This window comes from Pseudorasbora parva, chromosome 10 (assembly GCF_024679245.1).
Source record: "Pseudorasbora parva isolate DD20220531a chromosome 10, ASM2467924v1, whole genome shotgun sequence".
Taxonomy (NCBI): domain Eukaryota; kingdom Metazoa; phylum Chordata; class Actinopteri; order Cypriniformes; family Gobionidae; genus Pseudorasbora; species Pseudorasbora parva.
The window spans coordinates 42,124,150-42,136,900 of NC_090181.1; positions in this window are offsets into that span (position 1 = coordinate 42,124,150).

A 12,751-nucleotide genomic window follows, 5' to 3' on the forward strand; every position below is an offset into this window, starting at 1 on the left:
GTGATGTCAGCAATTTGCTTCCTTTAAGGAGGAGATGATAAGGGTGTTTGATCGCTCCGTCTTCGGAAAGGAGGCTTCTTGGCAGCTCGCCGCCTTGAGCCAGGGTAAGCGTTCAGCTACTGACATTGCCATTGAGTTTCAGACTTTGGCCGCTACCTGTGAATGGAACGAACCCGCTCTTTCTGCACGTTTCCTGGACGGGTTAAATGACGACCTTAAGGACGAGATTTTTGCATGGGAGATTCCTTCCCAGTTTAACCAACTGGCGGAGCTGGCGATCCGCCTTGATAAGCGTTTTGATCTGCGTCGACGTGCTTGCAGTAACAACCTCGAGCAGCCGATGTATCCTTCCGCCGCATCCTTTTCTGAGTCTAGTTCCGGTCCTGAGCCCATGCAGCTGGGGAGAACACGGATCTTGTCTACCGAACGACAATGGCGGATGCAGGAAGGTCTCTGCCTGTACTGTGGCGGCTCTGGTCATTACGCTGCTAACTGTCCAGTAAAAGCAAGAGCTCGCCAGTAGTTCAGGGAGTACTGGTGAGCGCGACCCCCATCTCCCCACTTCACAAGAACCACGCTATGTTTGATGCTGTCATGCGCTGGCGAGGCTCATCATTTCCCTGTACTGCCCTTATTGAATCGGGCGCTGAGGGGAACTTCATGGATGAGAGCTGGGCTATGGAACATGGTATTTCCTTACGAGAACTGTCTGATCCCCCCACCGCCATTGCCTTAGATGGTCGTGTGCTGTCTAACATTCATCAAGAGACTGTAGCAGTGAGTCTCACCATTTATGGTAATCACCAAGAGACCATTTCCTTTTTTATTTTTCATTCCCCACTTGCCCCTGTCGTTCTGGGTCACCCTTGGTTACAACAGCATAATCCCCAGATTAATTGGGTGAAGGGGTCTATTTTATCTTGGAGTTTACCGTGTCATGTCAAGTGTCTTGTGTCTGCTGTCCCTGCTGTCTCCTCTATCTCTGTCTTTCAGGAGGAGTCTATTGATCTCTCTAGGGTTCCTGAGGAGTACCACAATCTGCGAGCAGTGTTCAGTCGTTCACGGGCCACCTCTCTCCCTCCCCATCGACCATACGATTGTAGCATCAATCTTCGCCCGGGTACCACCCCACCTCGCGGGAGGTTGTATTTCCTATTACCGCTGATGTCGTCAGCCTTTGAGATCTTGCAGGGAGCGAAGATCTTCACGAAACTGGACCTCCGCAATGCATATCATTTAGTGCGCATAAAGGAGGGAGACGAGTGGAAGACGGTGTTCAATACCCCTCTAGGCCACTTTGAATATCGCGTCCTTCCTTTTGGGCTGGTAAACGCTCCCGCAGTTTTTCAGGCGCTAGTAAATGACGTGTTGAGAGATGTACTAAATGTCTTCATCTTTGTTTACTTAGACGATATCCTCATTTTCTCGTCCTCGCTCCAGGAGCATATCTAGCATATCTATATTTAGCACTTTGGGATTGTTTTTAACTATGAAAAGGGCTTTACAAATAAAATATATTATTATTATTATTATTATTATATCCAACGCGTTCGATGCGTGTTACAGCGTCTTTTAGAGAATCGCCTGTTTGTCAAGGCTGAGAAATGCGAATTTCATTCTGAGTCTGTAACGTTTCTCGGTTCCGTCGTTTCAGCAGAGGGGGTTAGTATGGATTCCGCTAAGTCACAGGCTGTCATCGATTGGCCCGTTCCCGATTCATGTACAGCTCTTCAGCGTTTCCTGAGATTTGCGAATTTTTATCGACGGTTTATCTGTAACTTCAGTCAGATTGCAGCTCCCCTAACCGCCCTCACCTCTGTCAAATCACGTTTTCTCTGGTCCGACTCTGCTCAGCACTCCTTCAAACATCTGAAAAGCTTATTCTCCTCTGCACCTATCTTAATTACACCTGATCCTCAGAGACAGTTCATTGTGAAGGTTGACGCTTCGGATGTGGGAGTGGGAGCGGTTTTGTCACAACCGTCGTCTATTGATAACCGGATCCATCCATGCGCTTTCTACTCTCACAGGCTTTCACCCGCGGAACGTAAATATGAGAGACCGTGAACTTTTGGCCATTCGGCTAGCTCTCGGTGAGTGGCGTCATTGGCTGGAGGGGGCGGCCGTTCCGTTTATCGTCTGGACCGACCACAGAAACCTTGAGTATATTCGTTCTGCGACGAGGTTAAATTCACGCCAAGCCCGGTGGTGACTTTTTTTTTGGACGGTTTGACTTCACCATTTCTTTTAGACCAGGCTCTAAGAACCTTAAGCCTGATGCGCTTTCTTGTCAGTTCGGCTCCTCTGGGGAGGGTTCCACCACCGAGTCCATTTTGCCCAAGGGCTGTGTGGTTGGGGCGCTTACCTGGGGGGTTGAGCGGTCAGTTAAGAGAGCGCTCACCCGCGTTGCGGTTCCTCGTGGTTGTCCGGAGGGTAAATTTTTTGTTCCGAGGTCTGTTCGATCTGCTGTTCTCCGCTGGGGTCATGTCTCCAGGTTTGCCGCTCACCCTGGGGTGAGGGGTACCTTGGCCACTGTTTCCCAGCGGTTTTGGTGGCCGTCTATGACTCGCGAGGTTCGTCAATTCGTGGCTGCCTGTCCTGTCTGCGCCCAGGCTAAGTCCGGTAATTCTCCTCCTGCAGGTTTGCTCCAACCTCTCGCAATTCCTTCTCGTCCCTGGTCCCATATTGCCCTGGATTTCGTTTCGGGACTTCCCCCGTCCTGTGGTAATACGGCGATCCTTACGGTTGTTGATCATTTTTCGAAGGCGGCTCACTTTATTCCCCTCCCAAAGCTTCCTTCTGCAAAGGAGACTGCGCAGCTGGTTGTTGACAATGTCTTTAGGATTCACAGGCTTCCCACCAATGTCGTTTCTGATAGGGGGCCTCAATTTGTCTCGCATTTTTGGAGGGAGTTCTGCCGACAGGTCGGCGCTACAGTCAGCCTGTCGTCAGGATTTCATCCACAGACAAATGGCCAGGCCAAACGGGCTAACCAGGATCTCGGACGATTACTTCGCTGCCTGGCCAGCCGCAATCCGTCGTCTTGGAGTGAGCAGCTTACGTGGGCAGAATACGCGCACAATGCGTTACCGTCGTCTTCTACCGGGCTGTCTCCATTTTTCTGTTGTCTGGGGTATCAGCCGCCTCTGTTCTCTTCTCAGGAACCTGACGCGGCTGTCCCTTCGGTCCAGTCTTTTATCCAGCGCTGTCGCCGTACCTGGAAGAGGGTGCGTGAAGCAGTTTGTCGTACCAGCGAACGCACCCGCCGCGCTGCCAACCGTCGCCGCTCGCGAGCTCCTAGGTACGTTTGCGGTCAAAAGGTGTGGCTTTCCACTCGTAACCTGCCTCTTCCCTCGGCTTCTCGGAAATTGGCACCTCGTTTTATCGGTCCCTTTCCTATTCTTAAGATCCTCAGTCCGGTGGCGGTGCGTCTTCGTTTATCTCACTCGTTGCAACATGCCCATCCCGTTTTTCACGTTTCGTGCATTAAACCCGTCATTCGTGGCTGCCTGTCCTGTCTGCGCCCAGGCTAAGTCCGTTAATTCTCCTCCTGCAGGTTTGCTCCAACCTCTCGCTATTCCTTCTCGTCCTTGGTCCCATATTGGCCTGGATTTCGTATCGGGACTTCCCCCGTCCTGTGGTAATACGGCGATCCTTACGGTTGTTGATCGTTTTTCGAAGGCGGCTCACTTTATTCCCCTCCCAAAGCTCCCTTCTGCAAAAAGTCTTCCCTTGTTAAGATCCTCAGTCCGGTGGCGGTGCGCCTTCGTTTATCTCACTTGTTGCAACGTGTCCATCCCGTTTTTCACGTTTCATGCATTAAACCTGTCATTCGTGCTCCCCCCAACCCCTCTCCCCCCTGCCCTTGTCGACTGTTCTCCCATATATAGGGTCAAGAAGCTGCTGGACGTTCGGCCCCGCGGGCGGGGTCATCAGTATTTGGTCGATCGGGAGGGCTACGGCCCTGAGGAGAGGTGCTGGGTGCCGGCCCGGGACGTCCTGGACCGCTCGCTCATCGAGGACTTCCTTCGCTCTCATCAGTCCCCTTCTTTGGGAGCACCTGGGGGCGCTTGTTAGGGAGGGGGTACTGTCATGTGTTAGGTTTGGCTTCTCTCTCTCTCAGCTGTGTGCTATTGCAATCAGCGTGTTCTCTGATTGAGAGCGCACCTGTTTCTATTTACATGCTTCTCTCTGGCTATTTAGTGACTCGTGTTTGTGGCTTCTTTGCCAGATTATTATTGAATGCATCTCGATCTAGTTCTCATCTCTCATTTGCCCTGTCTAGTCTGGTCGGTTTGTCCAGTGTCTGTTCGTGTTGGTCTCACGTGTTTCTGTCCAGTCTCCTGCTGTACGTGAGTACTCTGGACGCTCTCTGTGGTGCTGAATACTGTGTCTGGGGTGGTTTCGCTCGCCACTGCCTTCCCGCTACGAGCTCAAGACTTCGGCCCGTTTCTAAGGACCGTATTCCTTTGTTTGATCCCTGTGTTATGCTCCAGATCTGCATCACCCGTTGCTGTGATCGGCTATCTGCCTAAGTTCCGTTTGTGACTTAATAAACATTTCTGTTCTGCACCTTTGCATTTGGGTCCTTTCTACAATCTTTGACATCAAAAAGGGCAAAATGTGTTAACATTTTAAGAATTATAAAAATATGATTTTCATTTCCAATATTAATCCTAAAATTCAGCATTAGTAACTTTTTGCGCTCCATCACTCGCTCCAGGTAACTCAAGCTCTCAGCTTATTTGGATTCAGTCAGACTTGTGTATTCAGAGAATCGTGAAGACTCACTCTGATCGGATCATTTGAATCAGTGAGTTGCTGACACGACAATCGTTTAGTGTGATTTGTGAACTGATTTATCAGGCTGATTGAGAAGAATCAGGTCTTCAGTTCAAAATAACAAGGAGTGACCTGATTTTAGGAAATGTAGTGGAGTAAAATTATGCTTTGGAACATAGGTGCTCTGTCAAGTATTTGAGTAAATGTTATTATGCTGTAGTGAAATATATTTTTGACTACTTTGAGTCTCGAAAATGTGTACTCTTTACTTGACTACATTTTTGAAAAAGTAAATATACCTGTTCAAATTAAACTCCAATACATTTATGATGAGTAATGCAATTACAACTGTTTCTGCAGCAGTTTGTTTCTGCTATAAAGAAGTGATATCGCCATTGAAAGTACTATATCTTGTGCGTTTTGCATTTATTTACCCAAACTTATCAACAAGGCTACTTTATATGAATGCGAGCGCATTAGCAGATGTTTGATTAGGAGATGAGTTCACGACGGCAGCCAGTGATGAGGCTGAAACCAGCACATCCACTGCAAGTAGACTTTGACCATTTCATTTTATTTTAAGCCAAAATATGTAATTTTTCGTTGCTAATTCAAAACATAGGTGTAGCTTGATGACACCTTCATTTGGCGGAGCTTTTATTCCGCCGCAGATGAGTGCTTCTGCTTCTTCTGCTCATGTGTATGTGTAGTAATGCAGCACTGTTTTATTATATTACACACATGTGAGTATGTTGAAAGTTGTTATAATGCTACTCTGAAAAACACTCATCTTCTTCTTCTACTTCTTCCAGCGTGTGCAGTTGAGTTCTGTTGACAACTACGCATCGCTCAACATATGTCACTTACTCCGTTGCTCTGATTGGTTTGTTGGTCTATCCAATTGAGTGCAGAGGCATTTTCTTTCCTGGTTCAGCTGAAAGACGCCTCATAATAACCGCCCAATGGAGCAGTATCACTCATATTCTGACTAGAATCTGAGTATGACAACGTCAGACTAGTGAAACATAATACACGTGGTAAATCAAGATCACAAGATTTAAACAATAAGACTAACTGTGTTGAGCTTTTCTGTCGATGAATGATCCAAACAGTTGCTCACCTGTCTAATAAAGGTTAAAAATTGAGGGTAACGCGGGTATTATGTCATTGATTTTGCTAATTTCTCTGGATTTAATCATTCTTGGAAACATTTGGGATAATGTAAGTACACAAGTCAACATACAACATCGTTCTAGTGGTTTTTGGATATTTGAATCCAAAAATCTTACATATGGTTACAAATTTATCCACTATATTGACAAGACCTTTTTGAAGGATGTTGGTTTACTCGTGGCCTTTTTGTGCACTTGAGCTGAACTGAGACTTGAGAGTTTGTAGATGTTTAAGAGGCTGTTGTGTCTTATACTTTGATTTATTGCAATGCTGATGTGTTAAGGTTTATTTTGATTTTTAATTAACATGATTTTTCATCTTAAATATCAGTTGTTTCTAATTTTCAACAGCATGTCTCTCAGGTGTCAAGGTGCTAGTACATCCTTGAGCCTACATTCAGAATTAGGTACATGGCCGTCACTGGGGCAGTACTCTAAGGTACAAAACCAAAAAGGTACTAATATGTACCTTTAAACTAATACTATGTACCTTTAAGGAACTAATTCGTACTGATATGTACCCTTTAATGTACTAATATGTACCATTTAGTGAGTAAGGTACTAGATGTACCTTTTCCCGTTTGTACCGTAGAGTTCCGCCCCAGTGACAGCACTTTACCTTTTTTCTGAGAGTGTATCTGTACTTGTAATCAAGTATGGTTTTCATCTGCTATTTACACTTCTGCTTTGGAATGTAATAAGGTAAAAGAAAACCATTCCCCAAAAAAACCTACTCTGATAAAGTACAGATACTTAAAGGGTTACTTCAGCGATTAGCATATGGCTTTGTATCAGTAGAAACCCTCAAATGATTGTGCTTTCCCCCTTCATATCCCCCTGAGACAAGAGATTTATGCATTTTATTTCTGGAAAAAATCCTCTGATGACGCAAATTGACGACATTTGCCTCATCAGAGGAATGTTTGGCCAAAGGCTAAAGACTACAGCCAGCAGAGGGAGCCATTTCCACATGTTTTGAACCCACGCATGGGGGATGGAGATCACACTCAGAGCTCAGCTCGCAGCTAAAGCATTCATGTAAACGGAGCTATGCTGAGCAATGTAAATGGTTTAACTTCTCAAATTAATTTCTATGAAAGTTAAGCTTCCAAAGGTATGAACTGAAGCGCGCCAGACTGAACACGCGTTGTGAATGTATGCCGTGAGTGTAGTCGTGATTACCTCGGCTCTCATCAGGAGAGCTCATTCAGCTCATTCATGACGGTAAATGTAATCTGACCCCTGCAGCGTTTGGGCTGTGACACTCGCGCGGCGACTCACTCATTATATTGAACACACACGTTCAGTTTTTAATTGTAGTGTCTGTTCTCTAACTGAACTGATTTTATGAAAATGAACGCAGTCGTGGTGGGAAAGTGAAAGTGATCCAGTGATTCAGTAGCGGTGCCATGGGAGTGGCCTCGTAGGGCAGCGAAGCATTCTGGGAATTGTTGTCTTTCATCCCTCTTTCATCAAATACATTTTCTGTCTTTTCTCAGTCTAGAAAGCACTTCTTCTACATTAATGACCCAGTTTAAATACAGATTAATCTTCCCAGCGTTGAAGTACTCCTTTAAAACATGTAGTCCTACTCGTTATCATCTCCATCACTGTTACAACTATCAGAAGAGTTTTCGAGTGATAAAGGATATTAGAGTGTTAATGGATTTGGTCATAGTGGACTAGATCTGCTGCGCACATTACAGCTGTTTAAATCCCGTAGGGAGCAGACAGGTGGAGCTGGGGGAGGTGGTTTCAGAGGAACTCAAATGCTGAGCGAGCCATCTCATTGGCTCCAGAATCAGACCTTGTGTAGTCGTGGTAAATGATGTGATTGCTTGCAGATTGCATGTAAAGGACCTATCAGCCTGCTATTTTTGTATGTTACACAAGCTTCTTGTTCTGTATTTGAACACAAAAACCTGCAATTACCCTTAAACTTAAATGCACAATTATGGGGTCTTTGGCACTGTGGATGTATAAACCATGGTGTAGTAAAAAAAAAACTGATTTGATAATAATCTTCTATGACATAATCTCCTGAGCGACTAAACATTTCCTATCTGGGCTACGAAAGTACTGTAATTACACACTAATGTGATGTACTCTGTTTCTTTTTTGAGTTAGACAGAACAAATAAAAATAGTAGTAGGTGAACCGATCAAAGATCTCCGCTTTCCTTTGAGACAGATGAAAGAGTTGAGGAAGTGCACAGAGGTATACAGCGTTTGTGGCTAACGCGTTTTTCCGTTAAGATGGAGAAAAAACAGCCCACATAAAACAATCAGCTCTGATTGAGAACACATGTATTCGAGGAAACACCATTAAAACAGGAGACCCCTTGGGGAACTTCAGAACAAACTAACAAACTGAGAGCCTCGTTGTGAAGGAGATTTAAGGAGGTTTTTAGGAGGAGGTTGAAATCTCAGGAAAAATGATTTTTTTAGACATTACTATTAACTCATGTTGCTTTCTAATCCACCTGAACGGCCAGATTTCTGATTCATAAGCCGCTGTAGGGAAATAAGAAGAAAGTGTCATAAACTGTTCACGCTACAAATCAGTTTGTCTATAATTATGACAATACATTCAAATAATAAGTAAGAAATGCCAGTTTGCAATATCAAGCAGCATATGAACTGTTGTACAGCTAAAAATAACTGGAAGCGAATGACTCTGGAAGCCAGACACATTCAATTTACAAATGGACGCGTCCTCAAAGGTGGATCGGCTAATATAATGTTGAGTTTCTGAACTCCACTTTTAGGTTGAATTTATGTTTTCAGAAACACAAAGCGAGGTCATCCTTGGTCACCCATGGTGGTTTGGATGTAGCACTTCAGCGTAAATGGGTAAAAATGCCTATGCAGATATTTGCCCCTGTAGTGGACGACAGCACCAGAGAGTTGAAATTTGATGGAAAAATACTGAAATGTAAAAATTTTACATTTGTACAGTGCTGAAGTAATTATAGTATTGGAAACGGAGAGTTATATAATCCAGCATTCGTGACTTTTGGCAATGATTTTGATGGAATGATTTAAAGTGCAGTGAAATACACAGAAGTGTCGTGACAATGAGCCTTTAATGTGTCAAATCAATCGCAGAGCACATGCGATGATTTTTTACAGCGATTACTTGCAGTTTTAATGTAGCAGAACAAAACGTATCTTAATGAACGTGTCTAGTATTTACAAGAACATCTGCACTTCTCCACATTATTGTTTTCTTTGGAAATACAAGATCCACTACTTCACAGAGGTCATCTGAAGTGCTTTATTACACTGTAAAAAGTGTCAACTTGCAACTGTTACTATAAAGAGCTACTTCTACCCAAATTAACCCACAGAAAATTGTTTTGTCTTTATAAATTAATGTATGTGTTATTGATATGTGAAATTACCCTTTGGGTTAGTACACTAAAATTCAAAAACTAACACTTATTTGACTTTACTTGATGTCTTAACTTAATTGTACAAATCGAGTAATCTATACTATTCACATACTATGCCTTTTATCTTAGAAAAACCCAATTAAGATTTATTGATTGGTTTAAGTACCATTTTGTCCTGCTCTTTAGAAGTTTACTATTGATAAGTTTACAGAAGATAAGTTTACTATCTCTTTACAATGGCATACACATAGAACATTTTTAACTTTCATTATTCAAATCAATTGACTGATTGTTAGGCTGCATTAACTAGGTCAACCGGAACCGGGAACACTTCCCATAACACCTGATGTACTCGTTACATCATCAGAAGAGTGGCATCTACACTAATGTTAGTCTCTCTGTTAATCTCGAGGTTTATCCCGATCCTGTCCGGATCAGATGGTGGACCTGCCTGGACATGACCAACGTATACTGGAGTGTCTGCTGAGACCAAGTCAATTGGTGTCTCCTCTGAAGTCTTTACCGGCACGTCATGCTCAAAAAACCCGTCTCTGGTGCAATAATTCCGATCTTTCATGTATTCATACTCTTGTGTAATCGACGCCCCATCCTAAATAAACCCGTCTCTTCCTTGATACCCTGAAATTTTGAATATTCCGATCTAATATGATTTCTGACCTGTAAGGTTGCCAGAATAATAATCATACACGGTGTGTTAATAGGCCAGAGGAGAACTGGCACCCCGACTGAGTCTGGTTTCTCCCAAGGTTTATTTTTCTCCATCATGCCCTGGTGGAGTTTTGGTTCCTTGCCACTGTCGCCTTTGGCTTGACTTGCTCAGTCGGGGACACTAAAATTATGATCAAAGTTATTCAACTAATTATACAAATAAAATGTATGAATTAAGTTTTATTTAATTCTATAAACTATAATACGGATCTGCCAACATTGTCGCTATATGATAAATTAAAATAAGCTGATAACATCACTGTTTTCTCCAGTACGACTGTACAGCCAAATCTAATTTTGTTGCAATATTATCCTATTTGACACTGTGAAGCTGCTTTGACACAATCGTGATTGTAAAAGCGCTATATAAATAAAGTGGATTGATTGATTGATTGATTGATTGATTGATTGATTGATTGATTGATTGATTGATTGAAGTTTGATTGATTGATTGAAGTTATCTCTCTCTGTTTGCATTCACTGATTTCTCAAAGTCATCTTGAATGTTGAATTATCAATACAACTAAAAGATTTGCGAGAAAATCAAATAAGCTGACTTCATAAACTGATGTTTTTGTTTGAACTCACCATTATGGTGATCAGTGTTGCCTATGTTTGGCCAAGCTTTATTTATTTTATTGTAATTCTCTTCCTATTAATGCAGTGATGCAACAATAAATCACATTTCTTAAAAGTAAGCGAAGTAATACATATGTGTGTGTGTATATATATACAGTCTTGTTCAAAATAATAGCAGTACAATGTGACTAACAAGAATAATCAAGGTTCCCTTTCAGTCGGTCACGTTCGACGTACGTCAGAACTGAACCGACGAATGGGATCTTACTTTAGAGACCAATCCTACTTCGAGCATTTAACAACGAGCCAATGAAATTTGGCATGCGATCACGCATTCCACGCTCCGCCCCGCAGCGCGGGTATAAATAGGAAGTGGAATGGTAGATCAGCGCTTTCTACTTCGGAGCCGAGCAGTGCTTACTGTTTCCTACGAAGAGTGTCTGACTACGAGTCAAAGAGTGTTGAGTGAGAGAGTCTGCCAGTGCGGGTGATACGGCGCATCAGTGAGAGACCGTCTGATCAGTGATCAAGCGATCTAAAGGAGCTTGTTGGTTCGCTGAGCGTTTCCCATACAAACTGTTGGTTCGCTGAGCGTTTCCCATACAAACTGTTGGTTCGCTGGGCGTTACACACACACAAATACACATCACTGAGAGCTCACACAGGCTTGCAGAACGAACTGTGTGGAGCCGCGGTCATCTCCCTGAGTGCTTCAGCACACTAAAAGAGCAGCTTTCCATTCACAAAAGAGCAACACGGTTTGACCCTGCGTCTTTTTCAAGATGTCATTCAAACCGTGTATTCCTGGTATGCAACTGTTTCCTGTCCTCTTTGACGGCCACGAGCGCATGTGAGATTGCGATCGTGGGTGATTCATGTTCTGGTAAAAGAACATGGTCACGTCGGCGCGTTGTTCGTCTCCCCCTTCTCAAGGGCTCGAGTGTTCAGCGCGCCGTGTGCCGTCGAGCGGCCGGCTGACAGCGGTGGTTGTCACGACAACCGGCGCGCGTCAGTCGGCGCTCTAGATGCGCGGCCGAGACTATGAAACCTCAGATGGGGTCGAGTCCCTTCGCCTATCCCCCGATCTAGTTCATTTCTAGTGTTACTGGAAAGGGGCTACTTTGGCTGATAAGCGCTGGTGGCCTGAGGATTACAGTGGGGATTCCCCGCCGGGTAAATCCCCTCGGGCCCCCACTCCTCTATCGCATCAAAAGCATGCTGAGACTCTGTTCGTGGGTGGTACGGATTCTCTCATTAGAGCACGACCACGTCAGGCCACGTGTTCGCCTTGCCTTCTTCATAGAGGCTTGAGCGCTCAGTGCGCTGTGTGCCGTTCTGACGGCCACGTTCACTGTCTCGCATGCCTGCTGGTAGTTGAAGGTGGAATCGCTGATCCTACAGAGAAATGGGCTTAGCGTTTCATTTTTGGCTCTGGCAGAGGACAGATGTCAGTTGCTGCATCGGAGAGAGGGAAATATGGAGGGTCAAAAGGGCCAAAAATGAGACAAAAAAAAAAAAAAATATCATTGTTTTCCCTCTCTCACTGCCCTCTGCCCTGCACGCACGAGGGTAGTCCCAGCCCAGGGGTTGTGCAGGAACTGCGTGCGGTGTTGGACCTCGCCCTATGGGTGACGAAAATCACTGCACGCTCCCTGGGTCAGGCGATGTCCACACTAGTGGTCCAGGAATAGGGGGCTAACCTGGCAGATATGCGCAAGAAAAGCCTGTCTGTCGGGCTGGCCTCCTCGGCGGCACCATCGAGAACTTTGCCCAGCAGTTCTTGGTGGCCAAGAGCAGACGGAGGCGTTGCACCAGGGTGCCGACGACCAGCTGCTCGGTCGTCGGTCGCAGCGCCTCTGCCGGCTCGTCGCCGAGGGCATCCCCTCCTGCATCCGCCTCCACCCTGCTAGAGCCGAGCAGCAGCCTCCACAGACCGTTCCTACGTTTGGCGTTCGAGGGGAAAGCATATCAGTACAAGGTCCTGCCCTTCGGGCTGTCCCTGTCGCCCCGCGTCTTTACGAAGGTCGCGGAGGCAGCCATTGTTCCGCTCTGAGAACGCGGCGTTCGGATTCTCAACTACCTCGACGATTGGCTG